The sequence below is a fragment of the Peromyscus californicus genome, unplaced genomic scaffold, assembly GCF_007827085.1.
Source record: "Peromyscus californicus insignis strain IS unplaced genomic scaffold, ASM782708v3 Scaffold_14__1_contigs__length_90479793_seg_2, whole genome shotgun sequence".
NCBI classification, from domain to species: domain Eukaryota; kingdom Metazoa; phylum Chordata; class Mammalia; order Rodentia; family Cricetidae; genus Peromyscus; species Peromyscus californicus.
The window spans coordinates 39458156-39485520 of record NW_026294436.1 but is presented as its reverse complement, the minus strand read 5'-3'; the positions used below and the strand labels follow the sequence as shown (position 1 = coordinate 39485520).

General features: G+C 43.8%; 1 pseudogene; it reads right to left on the bottom strand.

Moving 5' to 3' along the window:
* Window positions 1–18472: 18472 nt before the first annotated feature.
* LOC128109571 (cytosolic iron-sulfur assembly component 2A-like) lies at window positions 18473–22451 on the bottom strand (annotated as a pseudogene).
* Window positions 22452–27365: the final 4914 nt, after the last annotated feature.

Sequence of the window (27365 nt, the reverse complement as noted above, 5' to 3'; positions counted from 1 at the left end):
GGGAAGAGGACACCAACCAGTTGTCCAGTGTCAAATGGACAGTCTTGAAAGCATGCATACAAATAACCTTATATTGTATTATTGTTAGAGTGGCATGTACTATTCTTTCCTCTTATTTAAGCTATTGTTCCCGTCACTAATCAGTAAATAAAATCCTTAGGTTTAATACAGGATTGGTAAATTTTGACTTTCCCCCTTCCTTCCTGACCCCATACCTTTTCCTTTTGGGCCACCAGCTAGCTCCTAAATCATGACATGGAGACTTGTTATTACTTATGAAAGCTTGATCTCTCTCTCTCTCTCTCTCTCTCTCTCTCTCTCTCTCTCTCTCTCTCTCTCTCTCTCTCTCTCTCTCTCCCCTCTCGGGAAGGGTTCCCTCAAGTTCCCAGTTAGATGGACATTAGCAAGATTGGCTAACGTTGGCTTGGATAGCATTGATTGAAAGCCAAGGAGAAATGGGATTAGAGGTTTGAGGGGAGGGATAAATGACAACCTAGAATACCACGGGAGACGCCACAGCAAAGGGAAAGATAGGCAGGACTGAAACAAGGGCCCGGGGCAACATAGAACATCCCTAAGTATCAAGACACCAGGCAAGGCAGAATGGAAACGGTACCCATCCCATCCCCAAGTGTTCTGAGCCAGCTTTAAACATCTAACACACACACACACACACAGCCTGTCCAGAGTTCAGATTCAATCTTCAGCTAAGTGAGGAACTGTTATTTGTCAGTTTTACCTAATTGTGTTCTTATCTAGCGATGAGTTCCCCTGCCTCTTTTAAAGTCCTTCCCTTGTGTTACATCCTTCTGGGCTGCCCCCCTGAACTCTGTACTGAGCTGTATCGGTCAGCTGGTTTTCAGTTGCTCTCTCTGGGTGTGCAAACGACTGAAGGGCAGCCTAGGCCAGGCCTTGAGTTCAGGGAATCTTTCCAGGACTTTAATCACCTAGGATTTCATTTCATCAAAGGCATGTTTTCATCTGTCAACCCATTGTCCTGGCCCAACCCTTCCAGTTCCTGTAAGTTACATTTGGGCAAAATAAAGATAACACTTATTAATTTCTCTCTTTCAAATAATTTGGAAAATGTGACCAAGTCTTTGGAAGGAGGGAGGGCTCTTCCCCTAATCTCTTTGATAGAGCTCTTTGTGAATTGTAAATTCCTGGTACTATTTCCTTAGTGTGGTAGCATTTTTATCATATTTATTCCATATAGCTTTCTATTCTGAAGCCAGTCATTTCTGCTTTCAGACATTTTCCTAACCTTTCAGCCAGATTTTTAAAAATTGCCTGTATCCTTCTTTTATGAATATGGGTGTTTGGCTTTTGTGTATGCCTGTACAGCACATGTGTTCTCATCTGGTGTGCAGTGTCTATGGAGGCCAGAAGAGGGTTTCAGAGGCCCTGGCACTGGAGTGACAGATAGTGTGAGCCATCATGTGAGTGCTAGGAACGGAACCCTGGTCTTGTGGAAGAGCAACCACTGCTCTTAACCACAGAGCTGTTTCTCGAGCCCTCAGATTTTTTTTTAATGATAGCACCCCACCCTATCATGGTACATTTGCAGAAGCAAAGCCGTGTGTTTCTATTAACCAAGCAACATTCAGATTCCAGGGCCTTGCCCCAGGACATAATCTAGGGTGCTATGTTGCAATATGAACAACTACTTTAAATTAGCACAACTATGCTATTAATCAAACAATAAGTCCTTTGTCAAAATCTAAATGTTCCTTCCCCCAAACACCTAAGAGCTCTTGAAAATTATTTATTTCCTTTACTATTTTTGTTTTGTTTTGTTTTGTTTTTTGAGACAGGGTTTCTCTGTGTAGTTTTGGTGACTGTCCTGGATCTCGCTCTGTAGACCAGGCTGGCCTTGAACTCACAGAGATCCGCCTGGCTCTGCCTCCTGAGTACTGGGATTAAAGTCATGCACCACTGCCTAGCTTATTTTCTTTACTAATTTTTATTGTAAGTTCCTTTTAAAAGTTACTTTTGTTGTAAATTTCACAACAAAAATTATTTTGTAAAACCATTTTAGTGTAGCGTTTAATGCTATTAAATACATTCACAATGTTGTGCTATCATTTCCACAGCCTTTTCATCTTATATATCAGACAAAACAGTAATTCCTGTTTTCACAGACCCATCCTTGGCAACCACCATCCTACTTTTGTGTCTATGGTTGGGACTGTTTAAACTGCACATATAAACAGAGTTATGTGCTATTTATTTTTTGTGACTAGTTTGTTTCACTTAGCATAATATTTTATCTTTTGTTGCATACATCATAATCCAGTTTTTTTTAAATAAACTTATTTATTTTTATTTTACATAGAAGAGTGTTTATCTTCATGTATTTCTGTGTGGCATGTGTACCTGGTACCCAGGGAGGCCATTAGAGAGCATCATATATCCTGGAACTGGAGTTATGATGGTTGTAAACCACCATGTGTGTGTTGGGAATCAAACCTGGGTCCTCTAGACGAGTTGTCAGAGCTCTTAACTGCTGAGGCATCTTTCCAGCCCTAGAATCTGTTGTTTTTCAACCTAAGCTTCCATTGTGTGTTCGTGAGTGCACACGCACACATAGCTGTACACCACATTTAGCTTATCTAATCATCTGCTGGTGGGAATTTAGATTGCATCCATCTTATAGTTATGAATACCACAGTTATTAATATGGGAACATGTTTCTTTCAGACCCTGCTTTGATTATTTTGGGCACATGTCCAGATGTGGAGTCAATGCATTCTATGGTGATTCTGTTTTTAGCTTTTAAGAAATTGTCGATTTTTTTTCACAGCAGTTTTATTTTTACATCCCTTCCAGTTGGGTGCACATCTTCTCTAATGCTTATCATTTTTATATTTTCTTTTGAGTAGTGATCCTAAGGAATGTACCTCCTTGTAGCATTGAATTGAATTTCTCTAAGGATTAATGACATGGAGCTTCTTTACATGTGCTCACTGCTCATTTGCATATTTTCTCTGGAAATTTTTCTAATCCTCTGTGATGGTTTGAATGAAAATGGCTCCCTAGGCTTATAAGGAGTGTCACTATTAGGAGATGTGGTCTTGTTAGAGAAAGTATGTCACTGAAGGTGGGCTTTGAGGTTACGGATACTCCAGCCAGGCCCAGTCTCCTCTCTCTCTCTCTCTCTCTCTCTCTCTCTCTCTCTCTCTCTCTCTCTCTCTCTCTTTCTCTCTCTTCCTCTGTCTTCCTGCTGCCTGCCAATCCAGATGTAGAACTCTCAGCTACCTCTCCAGCACCATGTCTGCCTATGTGCCATCATGCTTCCCACCATGATGATAATGGACTAAACCTCTGAAGTGTAAGCCAGCCCCAATTAAATGCTTTCCTTTATAAGAATTGCCGTGGTCATGGTGTCTTTTCCCAGCAACAGAGTACTGACTAAGACATCCTCTTTTACCCATTGTTTAAATCAAACTGGGTTTTGCCACTGTCACTGGGTCTGAGGAGCTCCTATATAGTGTAGGTATCAATCTGTACCAGATTTATAGTGTATAAATATTTTCTTCTCTAGTTATTTTGGGGGGGTGTTTTGTTTTGTTTTAATTTTACATGTATAAGTGGCTTGCATGCATGTCTGTGTACTATGGAGGTCAGAAGAGGGCATTCCTGCAACTGGAGTTACAGACAGTTGGAATTCACCATGTGGATTCTAGAAAACAAATTTAGGTCCTCTGGAAGAGAAGCCAGTGCTCTTAACCACTGAGTCGACTTTCCTACTCCTGGGTTGTCTTTTTTAACTATGTGTTATATAACAAACAGTTTCCAGGGAAGCTGGTTAAGACACAGATGTTAAAGGGAGGTAAAACAATATTTCACAACACAATAGTAAAAGGAGGGGTGTGAAACAATAGGAGGTTCTAAGGTGGAAGCTCATTAAGACACAGGATATTTACAGGGAGATAAAACAACAGATGTTCTTGGGGGAGATGAAACATTCCACCCAGCGGGGAAGCTCCTGAACCTCAAGAAACAGACAACTCAATGGCCTCAGAAGTTTGTGAAACTGACCAGATCCACTACGCCTTTCTCCTCAAGCATATATAAGAATAACAACTACCGAGAAATACCGTCAGACAAGCTGAGCTGCCTGTGAATAAAGACCAGCTGGGCTTCCTGGAAGAGCCTCCGACCAACCCAGCCACCTGGAATGACACTCTCCAACCTGTTGAGCTGCCTGCAGGCTGTGCAGTACACTCCAATTACTCGGCTTTCATAAACTGTCATCCAAGCCGGGGTGGGTTTTTGTGAAGCAGCTGCCATTGAGTCATTTCTGATCCTGTAAGTAAACCATCCTCCATATTCCCATAATTAACCCCAATGAAATTCATTGTTTCATTGGACTTTGGTGGTATCTGCTCTTTGGTCTATCATTAGTTCCCTTTCTTGCGGGGGTGGGGGGGGTGGGGGGGGGGGTGGCGGGGTGGGGGGGCGGGAATAGACATTTGTTTATGTCTCTCCAAGAACAGTGCCACTCAATATCATGTTGATAGAATTTTTTCAGGCACAAAACTTTTTAGGTCAGTTTGTCTACATTGTTAAATTGCCTGTAGCTTTGATGTTGTATTCAAGAAATCCCTGCCAAATCCTGTAGTAAGTAACGCTTTAATCCTGTTCCCTTGTAAGAGTTTTATGATTTTAGGTCTTACATTTAGGTCTTTGGTCATTTGAGGGTTAATATTTGTATGTAGTGTTAGATAAGGGTCAGCTTCATTCTTAGAATGAGAATGTCTGGTTTCTCCAGTGCCATCTACTGAAAAGGCTCTTTTCCCCATCAGTGGTCTTGATACCTTTGTTATAAATCATTTGAGAGATATGAGGCTTTATCTCTGGGATGTTGAGTCCATCTACTTGGGCCATATGTCTGTCTTTACATCAGCACCATTTTGTTTTGCTTAGAATACATTTGTAGTGAATTTTGAAATCAATAAATGTGAGTTGTCTTAGTTAGGGTTTTTATTGCTGTGAAGAGACACCATGACCATGGCAACTCTCACAAAGGAAAACATTTAATTTGGGGTGCTTACAGTTTCAGAGGTTTAGTCCAGTATCATCATGGCAGGACATGGTGGCATGCAGACAGACATGGTGCTGGAGAAGGAGCTGGAGTTCTACATCTTGATCCACAAGCAAAAGGAAGTGGAACTGTGTCACTGGCATAGCTTGAGCATAGGAGACTTCAAAGCCCATCCCCACAGTGACACACTTCCTCCAACAAGGCCACACCACCTCATAGTGCCACTCCTTCTTTCAAACCACCATGTGAGTCTTCTGGCTTTGACCTTTTTCAAGATTCTTGTGGCTATTCAGGGTACTATAAAAGTCCATGTAAATTTAAGGATGGCCTTATCTACTTCTGAAAAAATATCTTGTACTTTTGTGTGAATTTCTTTCATTTGTAGTTGCTTTGAGTAATATTGCTGTCTTACAATATGACATCTTCTAATATATGAAAACAGCATACATTTCCATTTATTTATGTCTTTAACTTTTTCAGCAATGTTTTAACACCCATTGTACAAAGCTTTCACATCTCTGAGTCAATTTCCAAGTATTTTACTTTTTGGAAAGACTGTAGTTTGAGTATGGATAGTGTCTCCCAGAGATCCATGTATTAAAGATTTGATCTCTGGGATGGTGTGATTTAAAGGTGGTAGAACCTCCAAGAAGTAGGGCCTAGTAGAAGGTCCTTGGGTTATTACATCTTTGAAGAGGACTGTGGGACTCTGGCCTCTTGAGCTATCCTTGTTTTCTGACTCAATATATAAATGGTTTGATCCATCAAAATCTTTCAATTTTGAAGTTTCCCTCAACATGGTACCCAAGGGAAAGGAGCCTTTTGGAGCCTCCAAAAACATGAGCTGAAATAGTCCATTCTTTTTATTTAAGTTAACAGCCTCAGGTGTTTCATTATAATAATATATTTGATTTATATAGCAAATAAAATTGCTTTTGTAGTTTGTTTTTCAGATTATTTATTTTTAATGCTCAGAAATAAAACTGATCTTTGTGAAAAGAACTTGTTTGTTGCTACCTTGCTGGGTTTTTCTATTCATTATAATAATCTTCTGTGGAATATTTGGGGTTTTAAAGTCCAAAATAAGCTGCAAAGAAACAATTTTATTTTTCTTTTCAATGTGGATGTATTTTATTTTATTATTCTATGTTTGCATAAGTTTTCTAGCTAGAAATTCTAGTGCATGGTTAAGTAGAGGTGGCGAAAGTAGGCATCCTTGCTGTCTTTGAGGGGAAGTGTCAGTCATCAGTGAATGTGATATTACTGTGTGGATTTTAGTATCTGGCTTTTACTATGTTGAACAACTTGAAAAGGATTGGTGTTACTTCCAATTCCAGTTTTTGGCAGAATCCACCAGGAAAACTGTTGGGCCCAGAACCTTTCATTGTGAAGACCTGTCTGTGTGTCAATCAATGGCTTTGCTGTTCATTGGTCTGTTCAGATTTTCAACTTTGTGAACTAAGTTTGGTAGGCTTTGGGCTTCTAGGAGTTTGTCCATTTCTAGGTTATCAGTTTTTTGGAATACAGTCACTCATAAAACTCCCTCATAAATCCTTATTTCTATACAATTGTACTAATATACCCAATTTCATTCCTGACTTTAGTAATTTGAGTCTTCTCTCTTTTTCTTTTTACCTATAATTAAAGATTTTCAATTCCACTCATCTTTTTCAAAGAATCAACTTTTAGGTGTATTGATGTTCTGTCTATCCATTCTGTTTTATTGACCTCTGGTAATATTTTCTAGCTCCTTCCTTGTACTGGCTTTGGAGTTACTTTTTTTTTTTTTCATTTTTCTAATTATTTTTGTTCCTTCAGTTGTAGATCCAGGTTGTTGATTTGAGGGGTTTTGTTGTTGTTTGTTTGGTTGGTTTAATTTTGTTACATGTGTTTATTATGTGTGTGTCATAGTGTGCATGTGGAGGTCGGAGGCCAACTTGTGGGAGTTGGTTCTTTCCTCCCACCATGTGGGTTTCAAGGACAGAGCTCAGGTGGTCAGGCTTGGTGGGTGGCAAGTGCCTTTATCCACTGAGCCATCTCACTGTCTGTTTGTCTGTCTGTCTGTCTGTCTGTTTGTTGAGGCATAGTCTATGTAACCAAGGTTGGTGTAGAACTCATGCTCTACCTGATCTTCCTGAGTGCCGGGATTCTAGGTGTGTATCGCATGCCAACCCTTCTTATTTTTTTCACAAATATAAGAATTACACTATAAATTTCCCCTTAGCACTGCTTTCACTATATTCCATAAGTTCTGTGTATTATATTTCCCCACTCATTCATCTCTAAACATTTTCTAATTTGTGTTTTGAATTCTTATGTGAGCTATTGGCTGGTTAGGATTCTGTTGTTTAATTTCAACACATTTGTGAATTTTCTAATTTTATTTCTCTTAGTGACTATCTTAGGATTTCTGTTCCTGTGATAAGACTCTAGAGACAAAAGCAACTTTGGAAGGAACGGATTTATTTGGCTTACATGTCCTGGGTTACAGTCGACTGAGGGAAGTCAGGGCAGGAACCTGGAGTCAGAAACTGAAGCAGAAGCCATGAAGTAAGGTTGTTTACTAGCTTGCTCCCCACGGCTGACTTAGCCAGCTTTCTTTGCTATCCAGGACCACCTGCCTAGGGATGGCACTGCCCATGGTGAGTCTGGCCCACCCACATTAACAATTAATCAGGAAAACGTACTTGCCTACAGACAAATCTTATGGAGGCATTGGGTCAATTGATAATCCCTCTTCCTAAATGACTTTAGATTGTGTCAAACTCACTTAAGACTAACTAATGCAATTAACCCTGTGTCCACTTGACACACAAACACCTAACTGTTCAACCATAGACTTTCCTATCTTGTCCATCCCCGAGATCTCATAGCAATATCACTATCACTATATAAAACATTCCAACTTTTAAAAATCCCACAGTCTCTAAAAATTCAAACACTTTAAAAGTCCAGTCCCTTTAAAACATCCAGAGTCTCTTTCAAAGTTCAAAGATACTCTGAAATTACAAAATCCATTAGCTGTAGGCTCCTATAAAATAAGGAATGAGCTATATTTTCTTATAGCAAGAGGGAAGAACTGGGGCACAGTCACGATCAAAGCGAAGGCCAGCAGTGTGAAGTTCAGTCTCAGGCACCTGGGACTCACGATCTTCTGGGCTCCAAAGGAGCAAGGCAGTTCTACTTCTCTGTTGCTGCCACTCACAGCACCTACAGCTTGTCTCATGGGATCAGGCTGGCTCCCCTTCACACCTACTGCCATCCATGACGGTCATCCCAGGGTACAGGCATCTTCAAAATGTTGGGGTCTTTGCTGCAACTGGGCTGCACCTGCATCAATAGCCTCTCCTGGGCACTCTTCAGGGACTCTCACCGTTCCATATGGTGCCAAGCTTTAACTTTTTTCTACAATCCCTTCAACCCTGGGGTTTCCACTGCAACTGAGGCTGCACCTTCACCAATAGCCTTTCCTGGCTTCTCATGCTGTCAATCATGTCAGCTGTTCTCCATGATCCCTTCATGTTTTCAAAACAAGTACCTGCAAGACTTTTGTGCATTAATAAGTTCAGCTCTCAGCACCAGGCACAGCCTTGGCCCCCCTCTGGGCCACAACTTTTGTATGCTGACCTTAAGGAAATGCTGGAAGAATTTGCCTCAGTGATGCTGGTCTCTTAATCACAGCTGATTCTTCAGCCTCAGCTGACCATATCCATTGTCCCAGCAAAGCAAAGGCTTTACTTTAGTGATTTTGGTCTCTTGTTAATTACAACCATGTCTTTAGCCCCACCTGACCAGAACCACATAATCTTAATACAAAATATCACTGAAACATCCCCATTAGATTCTTGACTTCCCTCTGAAATGTTACAAGCCAGGCCTCTGTAGTATACATTGCTCTCAGCATGCTTATCTTCCAAGCTCCCACAGAAAAGCTCACTGGGTTCTGAGCACTCAATGGCTTTTCCAGCCCAAAGTTCAAAAGCTACCCCAGTTCTCCCTAGAACACATACATGGTCAGGTCTATCACAGAAATATCCTATGGACCTGGTATCGATTTTTGTCTTAGTGTTTCTATTGCTGTAATAAAAATACCATGACCAAAAGCGACTTACAGATAGGTGAAAGGGTTTACTTCAGCTTCTATACCCTGGGTTAACTGTGGGAGCCCATTTTCAGGTTCCTAGTGGCTTTACCCAGCAGGTCTGCACAGAGAGGATGATTAGGACCACGGGCCTGAGTGCCGGTGTCTGAGATGGTCTGCACTTGGCAATGCTGGGGGGAGGTCTTTTGCTCCACCCCTTGGCGTTTCTATAAATACCTTAGGGCAGAGACAGTCAGGGAATAGGTTCCAGGCCCTCTTGGGGCTATCCTGTATTTTCTATCTGTTTATCTCCATGCTCTAAATCCTTCTATCTAATATTTCCTACTACTCTCACTCAAGAGCACTCTGGGAAAATGTGGGGGTGGTGGGTAGCCTCCCCACAGTTAACCAACCATGCTACAGTACATGGCCTCACACTCAGAAATATACAGGCAGCACAAGTTGTACTTAATAGTTTTTTAACTGAATGCAAATTTGGGTATGTATGGAGGTGGGGTGAGTCTTGGAGGGGATAAGGGGAAGATAAGGGGTAAATATAATCTAAATACATTAGATGAAATTCTCAACAAATTAATAAAATGTTATATTAAAAATCTCCAAAGAAATGAAATACTTTATTTGATTTTAAATTATGTATACTTACGTGCATCTATATGTTGGTATATGCACATGAGTGTAGGTGCCCACAGAGAGCAAAGGAGGGCATTGGATCCCCTAGATCTGGAGTTGTGAGCCACCCAACATAGGTAATAGGAACTGAACTCAGGTCCTCTGCAAGAGCAACACATGCTTTTATCTACTGACCCATATTTCTAGCTCCCTACTAGAATTCTGTCAGACAAAATGAAGGATAAATAAACCTGAGAACTTAAGATTTATTGCTGTCTCATTTTGGCTTACGAGTCTTAACTTTAACTGGCTGAGCCATCACTCCAACTCAAAAATTTACTTTTTATTTCATGTGCATGTATGTATACCTGAGGATATGTATGTGTACCACTTGCATGTGGGTGCCCACACAAGCCAGAAGAAGGAGTCTGATTCCTCAGAGCTGGAGTTTCAGACAGTTGTGAGCTACCATGTGAGTGCTGGGAACCGAACTGTATCCTATGAAAGAGAAGTAAGTGCTCTCTCTTAACCACTGGGACACCACTCTAGGCTCTCTCTCTCTCTCTCTCTCTCTCTCTCTCTCTCTAATAATTAGTTGCTACATACTGAATTCCATACATCTCTGAAATGTCATCCAACAATCATTCACTCATTCACCTAACTAACATTGTCCAAAACAAGAAATCTCCATGGACCAGGTATTCTGCTAGCTCCTGGGGCACAGAAGTAAAAGCCGACCCTACCCACATATATCTTACCATCATCTATTTTAAGATGAAGATCTTCTGAGCCAGGGGTGCCGTGGCAGGCTTCTTGTGATCTAGTTCTTCTATCTTAAATTAACCCATTTCTATAAATCTATACCTTGTCACATGGCTTGTGGCTTATCAGTATCTTACATGTTGGTACTCATGGCAGCGGCTGGCAGCGTCTTCTTGCCTCAGCCTTCCACCTCCCAGAATTCTTCTCCTACTTGTCCCGCCTACCCTATCCTTCCTGCCTGGCTACTGGCCAATCAGAGTTTTATTTATCAATCAATCATCCACAGCAGAACAGGGTTCACAGAAACAGAAAAGCTTCCTGGCTCCTGAGTCCTTACACTTCAGTTGGGAACCAATCAGCAAAGACAAGTCATTACAAAGTGTGGCGTGACAGGAGAGTGCTGAGACCAGGAGCAAAAAGCCGTGCTGTTAGAGCATCTCAGACTCCTCACTCAAGAGTCATCATTAGGATCTGAAGGATAAGAAGGCACTGGCCATGTAAAAAAGCATGGAAGCCTGTGTGCTGTTGACATCATAAAATGCCCAAGACTACTGACTTTACAAGAAAAAGGAGGGTCTTGGGATTCCAAAGCTATGGGGGTTCACAATCCTAACAGTACAGTCCATGCTGTGTGAGGGAGGCTATCCTGAGGCTGCTTCAAAGGCAAGGGTGCTTAAGGGAGCAAGATTGCATCTCCAGCCAAAGACAGGGACAGAGGAGGGGTCACATTTACTTCAGAGGGGTGGGTGAGGACTACCTCAAGCCCTCAGTGACCTGAGGGCCTTCAAGCGGGCTTCACTTCTTAAAGCTACACCTTCCAACACTGCCGCTCTGAGGACTAAGTCTCTTAACACATGGGAGTCTCTGGGGGAATACCCAAACCATGAACACTGTTTCAAAAACGGGAACCTGGGTCTTCAAAGTCCTTGAAGCAGAAAGCAGCCTGTTTCAAGAACTGCAAAAACATGGATGTTTCTAGAGCCTGGTAATTAATACAAGGAGATATTGTAACAGTAATTCTTGCTTGATAATTGTTTTGTTATATGTAATTTTACTATGTGAAAGTTAAAACCTTCCTTTTTGAAAAAAAAGAAAAGGGGAAGTGCTGTGGATATCACTCTGTATAAATAAAATGCTGATTGGCCAGTAGCCAGGCAGGAAGTATAGGCAGGACAAGCAGAGAAGAGAATTCTGGGAAGTGGAAGGCTGAGGCAGAGAGTTGCTGCCAGCTGCCACCATGAGAAGCAACATGTAAAAGATACCAGTAAGCCACAAGCCATGTGGCAACTTATAGATTAATAGAAATGGGTTAATTTAAGATATATGAACTAGATAACAAGAAGCCTGCTGCGGCCATACAGTTTATAAGTAATATAAGTCTCTGTGTGTTTACCTGGTTGGGTCTGAGCAGCTGCAGGACTGGCGGGTGAGAGATTTGTCCTGACTGTGGGCCAGGCAGGACCAGGAAAACTCCAGCTACAAGGAGACAATGCAATGTGCTTCTAGAGAGAAAATCTGGGGCCAGCACACTCAGGCCTTGGTGAGCCAAAGTAAAAAGTATGTGATAAACAGAAGAAATAGAAAGAAAGAAAGAAAGAAAGAAAGAAAGAAAGAAAGAAAGAAAGAAAGAAAGAAAGAAAGAAAGAAAGAAAGAAAGAACAGTGTGAAGATACAGGGATGTAAATTCATTTGGCAGTTGGGGCAATTGGTGTGTGAAATGGTGACCTGCAGTGTGGCCACACACTATCCATACCCAATATGAGCTAGCCACCTGGGGGCCTCAGCCATTCCCAACCTACTAATAAACCCTGCCTATTTAGGTCAACCCTGTCTAAAGTGACCCTGGATCATTTGGACAAATGGTCGTTTCAACCATTCTAATGAGCTCCTGCAGCAAAATTGAAGAGGATATATTGCAGACAGCAGCTCACCCAGGGGTGCTGGGCTGGGCGAAAACAAATTCTTCTGTTCTTACAGTATAAATAGAAATTCAAGACTTGAGAACAGCAAGGACTGCTGGCCAGCAGGAGATGGGCAGACGGCCAACGGTTCATGTTTGGATGACAGGGGAAGAAAGGATAAAATGTAAGTGGAAAACAAGAACTCTCTCTTCAAACAGCTGGGAAACACCCTCTGCTTCCCTTCGCTTCCCAGCTGGGCAGGGCAGCAGCAACGGGACAAGAGGTCAGGAGGAAGCATTCAATCCTGCACGCCCTGCCTGCTACCAGGAGACCTGTTGGGGTGTATGCCACCAGGCCGGATGCCGGAAACGGGAGACACAGAGGATATGGTGCCCAGTCCCTGCCGATGCCAGGGCCTGCCCTGAAGAATGGACGTCAGCAAACAGAAAGCCATTCATGCCCTGCAGCAGCACAGTTCCCATGGCAACCAACAATTTCCCCTGCAGCTCCACATCCCCTTCTTTTTCTTCTAACAAACTTTCCATTGGGATCTAGTCTACACTTGGATGAAATGTAGGTTGGTAATAGGTGCTGGGTGGGGGTGAAGACGGAAGAGCGTTTTCAAGAATGTGAAGAGGGGACCTGGTTTTCATGGAATGTGAGAAGGGAAAGCCAGAGAAGGTCCTCAGTCCAATCTATAATCAGGCTGTGGGTTTTGATTTTCGAGTCTATCTTTCTTTCCAGTTCTGACATTTGTCCAAGACTTTCATAGCCAAAGAGACAAATGCTACTGGTCACTTGTCCTTCCTGGCCCTTCTCTAGCCATCACTCTTCACGTCTGGGAGGCATACTACCCTGTCCCATACTGTTCCCAAGCCCCTTAATGGCCCTTCTCCCAAATCAGAGCTGGCTCGAGTCCCTCTGCCCCTTTCAGTGGCTGCCTGTTAAAAAGAGGGAACAACACCCTGGGAATGCATGCTGATTCCTGGTCCCATCTCCAGGATTTGTTGTCATTCAGCCTTGAGTAGAGCTACAAAATCTGCATATTTCACAATCACGCTAGTTCACGCAGGTTCGGACAGATGCAGTATCTGTTACTTCCCCAGGGGCCAAAATACCTAAGAAAACAAGTTAAAGGGAGCAAGATTTGACTAAGGTCACAGTTTCAGAGTTTTTGATATACCGTGGTAAGGAGGGTGAGATGGAGCAGTGAGCTCATGTCCTAAAGGTGACTGTGAGAGCTAATTATCAACTGGATAGACTCTAGAATCACCTGGGAGATGGGCCTCTGCACATGCCTGTGGAAGATCCTCTTGATTGCATCAATTGAAATGAAAGGACCTGACCACTGTGGGGGTGGCACCATTCCCTGGCTAGGATCCCGGACTACAGAAGTGGAGAAAGAGAGCTGAGCAGCAGCAGATGTCCATCACTTTCTGCTCCTTGATTGTGGATGTGGCGTGACTAGTTGCTTCAAGTTCCTACGGTGTAGCCAGAAGTTTCTCCAGGTCCCACTCGGCCCTACAATCCCATGTTTCTCTGGTCTCGCCCAGCCCGCGGTCCTGCAACCATTTACAAAAAAATTCCTCAGAGGCTTATATTAATTACCAGTTGCATGGCCTATGGCAGGCTTCTTGCCAGCCAGCTCTTATAACTTAACCCATTTCTATTTATCTATAAGTTGCCGTGTGGCCGTGGCTTACTGGTACTTTCACATCTTGCTTCTCCTGGTGGTGCTGGTGTCTCTCCCTCCTCTCCTTTCTTCTCTCTGTCTATCTGCTTGAGTTTCCCACCTGCCTCTAAGCTGCCTTTCCATAGGCCAATGCGGCTTTATTTATCAACCAATCAGAGCAACACATATTCACAGCATACAGAAAGACATCCCACAGCCCTACCGCCTTGACTTCCCTCTCCACACAGACTTCACGCTTGATCTGTGAGCTGAAATAAGCTCTTTCTCTCTTGAGTTGCTTTATTGGTATATTTTGTCACAGCAAGAAGAAAAGAAGCCAAGATAGCCAGGAAGCAGAGAAAAGGAGTAAAGGGGCTAGGGAAAAGACACCCCCAGCATTATATGTCTGTCTTCCAGGTCAGCCCCATTTCCTAACTTTTCCAGAACCTCCCAAAACAGCAGCCCCAGCTGGAGACCAAGCTTTTGACACACTTGCCCATGGGGGATATTCTTATCCAAACACAACAGATTAGTGAACACACTAGGGAAGCCCGGCTGCCAGGGCTTACCTAGCTCCGAACACAGCCAAGGCTACAGGATAAGCAGGCGTCCACGAGGTTGTGGCTGGGTCCAGCTGGGTGGCAGTAACATTGGACAATTGGCCCTCTTGTGTGAGGCCCCAAAGATGTATCCCTCTCGGGTCCTTCAGAGCCGGCAGGTACCCTTCAGTCTCTTGACTGACCCCACAATGTTTCATAAGGAGGAGTTCCAGCTCTTTTCCCGGGGAAGTGCATGCTCTCTTCCTTCCTCATGACTACAAACAATGGCGGTCACACCACGCTTGACTCACGTGGCTTGACTGGTTGTCATTTCTGACTCTGAACGAAGTGAGACCCAGGCAAAGGCAGGTGAAATGAAGCAGAAAATGAACAGGAATGAGACTGAGAGGAATGCCCCCCCCCCCCCCCCCCCCCGCCATGCTGGATGTGAGGTCATGTTCTGTGGTCTTGCCTGTTCTTTCTCATGGAGATTATAGTTTAAATGGGGCAATCTCTGTGTACAGTGAAGCCTTTGACCCCAGACATTAGCTGATGTTGAATGCCCTAATTAATAGTAAAGGATTTAAGAACTTTTAAGAAGGAATGTTTCAATCTTCAAATAAATTAGGGGGTGGGCATGATGGTACAGGCCTGTGATTCAAGTAGTTGGGAGGTTAAGACAGGAGAATCAGGAGTTTAAAGTCAGCCTGGGCCATACAGCAAGACCCTGTCTAAAAAATGATAATAAATAAACAAAAGTTTCCGTGGGGAATGAGCCATCACAGCATATTAAAGTTAATTCAGAGCTGGGCTGAGGAGACGGCTTAGTGGGTAAAGGTCCATACAAGGACCTGAGTCCAGATCCCCTAGCACCCATGGAAAAAAGTCAGCATGCGGTGGTGATCACCTATAATCCCAGCAGTGGAAAGGCAGAAACAGAAAGATGCTGTGGACTTGCTGGCCAGGCAGTGAAGCCAATTGATGAGTTCCAGGTTCAACATGAGACCCTACCTGTAAATAAGTAAGTATGTATGTAGATAGATAGATAGATAGATAGATAGATAGATATGAAAATAGAGAAATAAATAAATAAGCAATCTGGAGAGTGAAAAATGACTACACCTGATGTCGACCCTGACCTCTGACCTCTGACTTCTGCAAAGCTCTTGAACACAAATGCATGCACTTGTGGGCACACACACACACACACACACACACACACACACACACACACACAGAGAGAGAGAGAGAGAGAGAGACAGAGAGAGACAGACAGAGAGACAGAGAGAGAACAACACTAAAACTGACACAGAAAGTTCCCTGAACAGACCATCATCCACTCAATGTTTACATGTTGAAAAACTAAGCACTACTTTTATAGGACTCTGTGTAGATTCCTAGGTTTTTGGGGTTTTTTGTTTTGTTTTGTTTTGTTTTGTTTAATCCATCATAATTTCCCATATGGCACTAGCCATTTAGTAGGTATTCAGATTATCAGTGGTAATCAGTGGGTTTTAAAAGGGAATTTTGATTATTTTTAACGCCAGGAGCTTTCTTCGGGCTAGCTTACTAAATGCTGCCTGCGGCTGTGATACAGTGACAGAGAAAGGATCTGCAATGCTTCCTTGGTGTGTCCCCGAGGAGCTCACCACTGTAATAACACTCAGGAGGAACTAGCCCGGTACAGCCCTTCAGGCTTCTCCAAGACTGAGATGGCCACTGGTTGAGCTTTCAGGCGCCTGGGTTGAAGAACTAAGTGAACTGATTGAGAGGGGGAGGCGCTGGGCAGAGCAGGCTCTGGACTCCAGTCCCTGAGCTGGAACCATGCGTCTGTTAACTATGACTTCCTACAAAGTCGTCATCCTACCCCCGTGTGTACAGTGAGGAGCGGATAGAAACCCCTGTAGAGATACTCTGAGACTCAAAGGAGAGAATGCACGCAAAGCGCTCAGAAGAACTCAGCCACCAAGGGGAACACAATTCCACTGTGGGGAGTAACCAGAGCAGGGCTGATTCACAGCCTCACAACCACACTCAGGTGGGCTTCCACCTCCCATGAACTGTGTCCAGGTCTCTTGCACAGGCAGTTTTTACAACTGAATTTGTCGCTAAATCTTCAGGTATGACAGAAGATACCTAAGCAGGGTCCTTCACTCTGTCTCATTTGTAACAATTCCCTTCTATATATTATCACCTACTCCAGTGGTCGCCCCCTCCCCCAGGCCTCTCAACCCTCTGGCACCTGAAGAGTGAGGGAAAGAGGGCAGGATGTAGCAAACGCCTGCTATAAAATCGCAGTTAAGATCCAGTAAAGAGCATGGGACGTGGGTTCAAATGGTTGAACAAAGGCACCCACACAGACATGTTCTTGCAGCCCTGAGAAAGAAGAACCAACTTGTCTTCAGGGGATTCCAGGTCCCACATTGGGGCCCTGTGAACCAAAAGCTCAGTGGGTTTTGAAGTTTGGCATCTTAGAAGGGAAAAACAAAAACAAAAACAACGACAACAAAAAACCACCTTGTTTTAACTTTTTAAAACTTCCAGCATCGGCAAAAGGAAGCCACAGAAGTCAGGGACCAGATTGTTCTAGCTGTGGGACTCTAGATCTTTTGGGGATAATAATAACTTCCCCAGCATTCTTCCCTCTCCTGATAACATGGAATGGGTAATACGCATTTTCCAGAGAGAAAAGGGGGTATTTTTAAAATGACACTTGAGTACATCTATATTAGGAGTATTATTTAATCCTGAAAAGAAATGTAACTCTGATTCATGCTATAGCATGGGGAACCTGGAGAGGCTGGCACTGAGGACATAAGCCAGCCTCAAAAAGCAAATGCTGTTTGATTTCACTGACAAGAAGTCCCACAGAGGTCAGGTTCACAGAAACAGAAGTAGCCTGGTGATTGCAGGGCTTGGGAGGATGAAGAATGGACAATTTTTGTTTAGTCAGTACTGAGTTTTGTTGGGGAAATTGAAAAGGTCCTGGAGATGATTGCCCACCACCTTGAATGTACTTGATACCACTGAGCAGAGCATTTAAAAAGGGTCGAAGCAACAGCAGTGTTTCCTTTCCACATGTGTCTCACCAGACAAAGGAAGATTTAGATCCACCCTAGAGTTTTTATTCCCGTGTCTCTTCTTCACCCACACTGTATTATAACTTTCAGAACAGCCACCTTCCACGATCATGGTGGCAACAAAATAGAACACTGAAGGCGTTTAAGGTAAAGGACCCAGTAGAGTGTGCATGCTTTTTCTCTTCTCTTCTTTCTAGAACCATCTGTTGTACTTACTTTAGAATGATGATTTAAATCGAATACATTTGGACATAGCAGGTATTAGACATGCAAAGTAGTTGTATCAGAATGGACACCAGGAAAAGAGGAAAGCCACACTTATAATAACTAGGAAATATTTTTCTGTCTGGTCACCTGCAGTAGAAATCCTGAGACTGGCCGGCAGTGGTGGCGCACGCCTTTAATCCCAGCACTCGGGAGGCAGAGGCAGGTGGATCTCTGTGAGTTCGAGGCCAGCCTGGTCTACAGAGCAAGATCCAGGAAAGGCGCAAAGCTACACAGAGAAACCCTGTCTCAAAAAAACAAAAAAACAAAAAAAAAAAAAAAAAAAAGAAAAGAAAAAAAAGAAAGAAAAAAAGAAATCCTGAGCATGTTACTCACTGAACACTTAGTTTCTCCCTCATCCCTGAAACTAGCTCAGAATGACTCCTTAAAAAACCAAATGCTCTGTGGTGATGGCACCTACGTAACAAACACAAGCCATCTCCTTCTTACAAAGGCCTTAAACAAATACATCCGATAATTACAGGTCAGTGGCCCTTCAGACATATCCGTGAGGCTCCCGGATACACCACTGCGTACTTTCCTGTGGGTTAGAGTTCTCCATTGCCGCCGCCCCTTGCTCTTTGTCATTTATCTGTTTGTTGAGGTCTTGTGTTCAGTGAGTTCCTCAGAAATGGAATTTCCAACTTGTGTTTGAACGGCACCACTGAAGTTTTACACCTAAGCACAGCCCAATAAGAGCTGCCAAAGAACAATGGGGTGCTGTGGCCTAAACTAGATAATAACCAGGCAGTCGCCACTTATTTCCTGGGCCTCCATACGCTCTGTTACCACCCCCACTTTTCCTGAAGTATTGGGCTTTTCTGAGTCTAGTATGTTCTCTTCTGTGCTTTGGAGCTGCCAGGCAGCTGCCTGCTCAGAGAGTCCTGAGAGACAGAATGGTGCTCAGCATCCAGAACAGCAGCCCAGACACAGGCTCCTTCCTCACACTCTGCCATTACTGGCGACTTTCCCAACCAAGCCACTCTCTTTCCTTAGCTGGCTTCTACACCTATCAACTCCATGCTCTTCAAATAAACCCAGACATATGTAAAGGTCCAGGGAAGCCTGCATATCTTGTTTATGCGATTAGACTGGTTTTAATTGGTAAAATGGTCCAATAGTAACTTTGATGTTACGTGCAATAAAAAAAAAATCTGAAACATCTAGAAAGGGAATGTAAAGCAGTGGATGAAGTTTCTGCTTCCTCTTTGCACGGGCTGCTCTTCTGCCATGATGGCCCACTGGCCCTTCCCGTGCATAGAAACAGACTTTACAGTATTTTTCATCAGAGCTTTGGGGCATCTGCTTTGACTTTCCAGTTTGCTTTACTAATCACACTATCAGGATGCAGCTCCTCTTGAAGATCCCCAAAGGAGGTGGGACAAACCAAAGGAAGGGAAGGTGACTCAACAACCATGCCTTTTCCTGGGCACCATCCAGAGTGACTTTCTAAGAGATAGATGGGTTTTCAGAGCCAACAGGTTTATGCTGCAGCTCAAAGCATTTCTGTCTACTTATCTCAAGAACCAATGTACCTGCCATTTCCCAAAGATAGTTTTAAAGATATTGACATGGAATTCCAATTTTATATTTCAGTGGCCTTCAGCTCTTATTTATTTAAGACAGGGTCTCACTACGCAGGGTCTCCCAGCCTGCTGTGGAACCTGAGGTCTTCTTGCCTTGGCCTGCTAAGCACTAGGATCACAGATGTGTGCCCCCACACCCTACTCACACTGTTTTGAATGTAGCTCACAGAAAGAAATGGGCTTTTATACCACGACACCGTGTGTGCTTTCATGTCGATGAATTCATAGAATTGAGGCATCAATGGGCATTTCACCCAGAAATGCTTGTCCCTATCATATATTTATTTGCTCTTCTGCTATTTTACCTCCTTTTCTCACTCCGGTTCTACCTTTAAGATGGTAGTTTAGAAGTTAGGTGTGGTGGTGCACATCTTTGACTCTGGTACTCCAGAGGCAGAAGCAGGCAGATCTCTGGATTTCTGTGAGTTTGAGGCCAACCTGGCCTACAAAGTGACGTCCAGGTCAGCCAGAGCACTGCATAACAAGACTGTCTCAATAAGGGTGGTTATAATCCATTAAATTTGTGCCAAGACCCCCTAATAGGTCTTCCCATGAAGTCTGAAATGCAGTGCTTATGATGCCCAGTCACTGGGTTAAAACCCAAATCCTTCACCCCGGGGGACTGCAGTCAGGTGCAAGGGTCCTTCTGCAAGAGATAAGAGTGTCCAGGCAGATGGATTTCTCACAGCCTCAGAGAGAAAGGGCCTGATGTGACAACACAGGAAGGGATTGGGAAACATGTGTGGGTGAGCCTTAAGCCATGGGCAAAGCTTAGGTCATGAGTTTGCTCCTCAGCAGAAAGGATGGGCCTGGATGTCAGCAGAGCTTGCCCTTCTTGGATGCCACTGGAAAGACTAATCAAATCAAACCTAATTTGGGCAATTAGGGGAAGAAGCAAAAACAGGAAACTCTGTGGTCCTGGTAAACATTTCTACAGGGGGAGGAGTCTGGATTTGCAACCACTTTAAAGAGAGAAACATCAGGAAATGTTTGTGCTCACACATGACCTAACCTGTACTTTTCAGAGCCCGCCTGGCCCGTGGTGGTCTCACAATAACTCACTTTTCTTGCTCTGTTGTCCAGGAAGCTGGGGAAGAAACTGTTGGAACCAGTGGTCTGCTCTCTTGGTTGTTGTTTTCTTTGTATGTATCACAGAGGTCTGAAGGAAGGTACCCTCTTGGAGCCTGCGCTCAGGGCTGTTCATGGTCAAAGCCAGGATGAAAGGTACCAATAACCGCTGAGGTCATGGAGGGAAGCCCTCACATTATAGTGACAAGTCCCATGCACCGTCCAAACACCAGTTCCTTTCTGTAGCTCATGCTGAAATAATTACATTTTCCAGGGTTCAGAAACCAAACTAAGAATTCACTTTCAAAACAAAACAATGCCTGTCTGTGCAGACTCCGGGACACTCCCTAATGTGATGTAGCCATTAAGAGAATCACTCAGCATGCTTCTCTAAGGCGTGCTCAACCCTCTAAGGCAAGGTTTCTCATTCTCCACTCCCTATCTCTCACAGATGAATCTAATGACAAGAAGGTGTGGGTCTCTCTCTTCTACCTCATGTAGGTACTTGTGTAATAACAAGATTGTTGTTTCCAGAATAAATATGGAAGTGGCCACCCCTGGGATCCATGGGTGCAAACAGGTTATCATTGCTTTGAGTTAAAAGACAGCATATTAGGCTGGGTCAGGGCTTAAATATCACTTTTTTCCCCAGTCCCTTGGCATAGCTGAGGACACTCTTTATTCCCAAGATCACCTCCTTCAAATAACTCCACGTATTATAACTAATACATTTCTATGGTGAAACACCATGACTAAGGCATCGCACAGAAGGCAGGGTTTATTTGGGGCTTACAGTTCCAGAAGGACAAGGGTCCATCACCACCACGGTGGGGAAACATGGCAGCAGGCAGACATGACAGTTGGAGCAGGAACTGGGAGCTCACATTAAGCCGCCGACAGGAAGTAGAGAGAGTGCATTGGCGACCTCACACGGCTTTTGAATCTTCAAAGTCTGTCCCCGGACACACTCCCTCCAGCAAGTCCACACGTCCCTAAGCCCTCCCCAAGCAGGGCTACCCACTGGAGACCAAGTTTTCAAGTGCCTGAGACTTATGGGGGACATCGTGTTCACACGACGACACTCCATTTCCTAGATCCAACAGATTATCCTTACCATAGAGGTCAACAGTTCAGTTCTCTGTGTTTTTCCATGTGGAGAATATTCCATGTTTCTAAGCACATTGAAACTAGCCTCCCCTTCTTTTTCACTAGCGGATGGGGTTGTCCTCTGTCGGCTCACTGATCACACTCTACTTTGTGAACATTCATACAGACAACAGGAGAACCAAGCTAAAGACAGAGTCTCCTCCTCTCCTGAGTCAAGGTTTAACTGGAATGGTGAAGCATAAGTTTCTGAAAAGCAATCTTACCAGGTGAATGAGACTTAGTTGAATTTTCTCAGAAGTCTCCTGTGATTGGCAACACAACTTGGCAATGGCAGTCTCAGCTGCCTGGAACCAAAACCTCCCTATTCAGCAGCCTGAAATCACGTGGACGTGTTATCTTACATAACCTGAAGTCTAGGAACAGCATAGGTTCCAGGAAAGAAACGGTTCAGTGAAACTCAGGTATGTTCCCAAGCACACAGGTCTCTCTGCCTTTCACTCTGCTGTCCTCAGTCCCAGCTTCATGGGAAGGCTCCTTCTCTTCTGTGTACTAAGATTCATACCACTCATATCAGGCTACACATTTCTCGTTCACCCCTAGAGGCAAACAACGAATGAAAACGACTATTTCCAAAGCCTTCTTTTCTAAGCTGGTTAGGTCAGTGTGCAGCAGGTGTTCTTGGATGATGCAGTAGGAGTTGCCAGAATCCCACATACTGGCTTGTAGCAGTACTGTTGACACTTTGGGCTGGGTGATTGTTTGCTTGCAATGGCTTTTCTGTGAGCTGTCGGGTGTTTGGCACCATCCCCATGGTTTACAGCACAGTACCTTCACCAGTCATGAGATGCAAGACTGGCTCCAGCTATTGCCAAGAGTTCCCAAGGAGCAGGGAAAAATCATCCCAATGAGAAAGACTAAACAGACCAGTTACCATCTCCTCTGTCATTTCTAAAATGGGGATCATAATAGGATCACTCTCAAATGGCCATTATCAGAATTAAAAGTTAACTTATGCAAATATGTAGGGTGTAGAAGGCAGATTATAAATGCCAACTGTCACTCTTATCTACTAATTAATATCTGGAATGTAGGATATACTAAATAAACTTTTCCCAAATGAGTTCAGTAGAAAATAATTTAGATCTATGTAATAAATGGATCAGCAAAATAATATTCTATAATGGTATTCCTGCTGATTGTCCAAAGTTGAGATCATTACGAAGGTATGAAGCATATCATTTCTTCTCTTGAGAAGATATCTGCTGTCCTGGAATGTAAGTCAGATAGATAGATAGATAGATAGATAGATATAGATAGATAGATAGATAGATAGACAGACAGACAGACAGACAGACAGACAGATACCTAAGTACATTTAAATTTGTGCGGCCACTACACAAGAAAAGGGTAAGCTACTGGGGACTAAAGACCTGAGTAAGCCTGCTGTGCCCAGTATCCTGGACCAAGATGATGTTCCTTAGCTGAATGTCATGAAATTAGAAATGCAGCCTAAAGTCCAACAGATCAGTTTATCCATCGACCAAATTTAGGGCCTAAAAAAATATCCCAGGTAGAGAAGTGATCACTACAAAGCCTTTCAGGCAAGAAAGGAAATGGCACAGTGCTACTTCATGGCCACCTCAGCAAATGAGCTAAGCATCCATGGCCGTCTCAGCAAATGAGCCAAGCATCCATGGCCATCTCAGCAAATGAGCCAAGCATCCATGGCCGTCTCAGCATCCATGACCATCTCAGCGAATGAGCCAAGCAGAAACAGGGAATAGACAGGGCGGACACGGCAGCAGAGATATACCGTAAGAATGGTACTGAACTCTCTAAGCATGGTGGTTAGACCATGCAAGCACTATTTTAAACTCCACTCGCGGGTCTGGAAAAAGATTGTGCTGTTATTTGTGAAAAGGTCTCATTGCAGTCAAGGATAGCCTAGTACCCAGTATATAAGCCAGGCTGGCCTTAAGTTTATGGCAATCTTCCTACCTCAGCATGCTCGGTTCTAGTCATGAGCCTCCATACCTGGCTTAAGATTTTAAAAACAAACACTTCACACGTAAATCTTTAAGGACAAAACAAAAAAGAGACAGGAGGAGTCACTAGGTAAGACGTACTAGAATCAGAAGAAAATGACAAGCTGAATATTTTTTTGGGGGGTGTCAGAAGGAAGCTAAGTTCTTTTCACAATAGAAAACTGCATTAATCAATGCCTTAATGAAAATCCCTCACTGTGTGGCTTCATCAACAAATGCGTTTTTCTCACAAATCTGGAGGGTGGGAGCCCTGGCTCCAGGCGCTGGCTGTTTGAGTGTCTGGGGGGACTCTCTTCATGTCCTAAGGAGCCTGTCCTTAGCACCCACTGTGGGGAGGCTCTGTCTCCTTTCCTTCCTCCTACAAAGAGACTGTTTTTGTTGGATGGTGGTCCCATCCCCATGACCTCCTGACCTTAACTACCACTTCAAAGGCACTATCTCCGAACACAGGCATATGAGAGGGCTGGGACTTCTGCTAATGTGTACAAATTTTGAAGTATATAATTCTACTGCTCTACAACGGAAATCAGTGGAAGAGATAAAAATGCTAAAATGAAGAACTGACACATTGTTTAGGAGCCAGGTAATAAGACGTAAGAAGAAATAGCTAAAGGTGAGATGTGAGCTAGGAGCAGAGATGATAGGGGTTAGTGTTTTATTTCACTGTATGCCTTATAGTCCTATCGGCCTTTAAAAAGTCTGAAATCCATCAATTTGGATAAAATATAAACTGTATTGACTTCAAAATAAGTGACCCCTAATAATTATTATCTGCCTATAGAACTCAATTCCTCCATGAAGTTCCGGTTGACTGATCAAGGCTGGATAGAAGAGGAATAAATGGAGTGTCTTGTCATTTATTGTCACACCCAGAACACTTCTGAGAAGGAATGGAAGCATTATTGGCAGTGACATGAGCTAATAGGTGTGAAAGGAACAGCCCCAGACACACAGAGGTTTGCATCCAGCCTCCTGAGGAGACAACCAAGGTTTGGCCCTACAGAATAAATCCTGATGCAGGAGGACCTCGGTGATCACAGCGCAAAGACTGGCCTCCTTTCCAGCCTGTGGAATGGCTGATACACAGGCAATCTCAAGTGACATCCACAAGAGACCACAGCAGTGGAGGAAGGTACCCTTGAGAACTTCACCAGACAATCCCAGCAGGATTCTGTGTTCCTCCAGTCTTCCTGCCATCCTTGAAACCTCTTTACTGAAAAACTCACCACATTCTTGACACTGAGGTTTAAAAGTGAACAACAAATCAGGCAAAAGCAAATATCTTCAGCATGTGATAAACCAAATTCTCATCTCTGGATTCCTAACAAAAACGTGGAATTTCAGCTTTAAAAAAAAAATGGTGAAGTGTAAAGCAATTCACCAAACAAGAGCTGAATCCACAAAGCCTATTAAAAATGTTTGGCCTCATCAGCAGCGAAAGGCTTTCTTCCAGCGCAGACCCTGTGAACTCTCTCCTGGTCTCTGATAGATGCAATTGAATTCACTTCAACAAGCAGTTATGAACCACTGATCATTTACCAGACCAAGGCCAGGTGTTAAGGATATTAAGATAAAGAAAACAACTTAGGCCTCTGACACACAAACAGGCTGGAAACTTCTATGACCCACAAGTCCGCAGTCTTTTCTTGGAGAGTTGGTAATTGGAAAATGAAAGCATGTTTAAGCACCCAATGCCTGATCTCAGCATCCTCGCCAACACTGTACAGAAGGACGGTTCCTCCCAATGGTTTAGTTTTAAGTCAACTTGACCCAAGCTATAGCTGATTGAGAGGAGGGAACCTTGATGGGGACAATGCCTCCATGAGATCAGGCTGTACACACACCTGTAGGACATTTTCTTGATTAGTGATGGATGTGGGAGGGCCCAGCCCATTGTGGGTGTTTCCATCCCTGGGCTGGTGGTCCTGGGTTCTATAAGAAAGCAGGCTGAGCAAGCCATGGGGAACAAGCCAGTAAGCAGCAGCCCTCCATGGCTTCTGCATCAGCTCCTGCCTCCAGGATCCTGCCCTGTTTGCGTTCCTGTCCTGACTTCCTTCAATGATGAACAGTAGTGTGGAAGTGTAAGCCAAACAAACCCCTTCCTCCCCAAGCTGCTTTTTGTGGTGGTGTTCCATCACAGCGATAGTAGCACTAAGACACTTACACTTAGTTGTAAAGCCAAGCATCCTGAGCTGAAACCCCCTTAGAAGGGACTCTTCCGTATTTGCTTTTGGAACTCCCTGCCCCCCATTCAGTTCCTACTGTCACCTCCCCTCTTCCAGTGTCAAGAAGCAAACCCCCTTCATGCCACTGTGGGTTCCCGACTCCCGGGTGTACCTCTGATGACTCTGAGCATCGGAGTGAGCTTAGGGTTATCCCAGGCAAATATGGCCTTAGGACTCAGCTAAACTGCGCGTGAGTGGCATAGCCATGTGTTTAAAGCAAAGCAACTAGAGAGATTAGCTTTCCTCCTAAGATGTTTAATCTTGGTTGCTAATCGACCACATCTGGAATCAACTAAAACCCAGGCATCTGCGCACATCTATGAGGGGTTATTCTGATTGGATCATTTGAGGTGGAAGACCCACCCTAAATCTGGGCTACACCTTCTGGGGCAGCCCACATAAAAGGACATGGAAGAAGGAAGCTTTTCATGTTTGCCTGCTCACCCTCACTCTCCCTGGCAAACTCATCTATCCTGCTGCTGAAGAATTCCTTTGCTGGCATTAGAACCTACTTCTTCAGGATTCCAGTGCACACTGAAGACCAGCTGAGACATCCAGCCTCATGAACTGAATACCTATCAGATTCTCAGCCTTTCTTCGGGAGGCAGTCATTGTCGGACTACAGGATCACAGCCTGTAAGCTACTCTAATAAATCCCCTTTTAATAACTGCAGATTCATTCTATCAGTTCTGTTCCTCTAGAGAACCCTGACTAATACACCTCCCAGACCTGCCAGCCATGACTCACTCCCTCCACTTTATCTACAGCAATCAGACATGATAGGAAAGCCAGAAAACATTATACAACCTGAGGGGACCGCAGCACTGCATTGCACTATTCGTGAGCCAAGAAGATGGAAAAATGATTTTTGAGTAAGACAGTGCTTTTTTCTCTTTTTCAAATTCTTTTTCATATTCTTTTCTAGATTAAAACTAGGAAAACCAGTGTCCTATTTTATACACGAAAAACTAAGCACAGAAAAGTTGAGAAGCTGGTCCAAAGTCACAAAGCCAGTGAATGTAGGTGTCACGGTTTGGACACTAGAAGCTTGGCACCCAAAAATGCTACTTTGTCACTAAAACTGGAAATCACAGCTGGTTAGGGAAAGAGTCAGAGGGGACTACCTGTAAGATCCTGGCTCACCAATTTAGGGGCCTGGCAGTACATCTCCTGCAGCTCCTAAGATAACACAGACATGATCTGCAGCAATGTTATCTCCACAATGCCTGTATGTATGTCACTAGTTTCCATAGTTGTGTATGCCTGTGTACATCTGTGCATGTGTGTGCACATGTATCCATTCTCACGACCCATAGACCCCAGTCTCTGGCATTCGTTCTGAAGCTGACAACTTCCA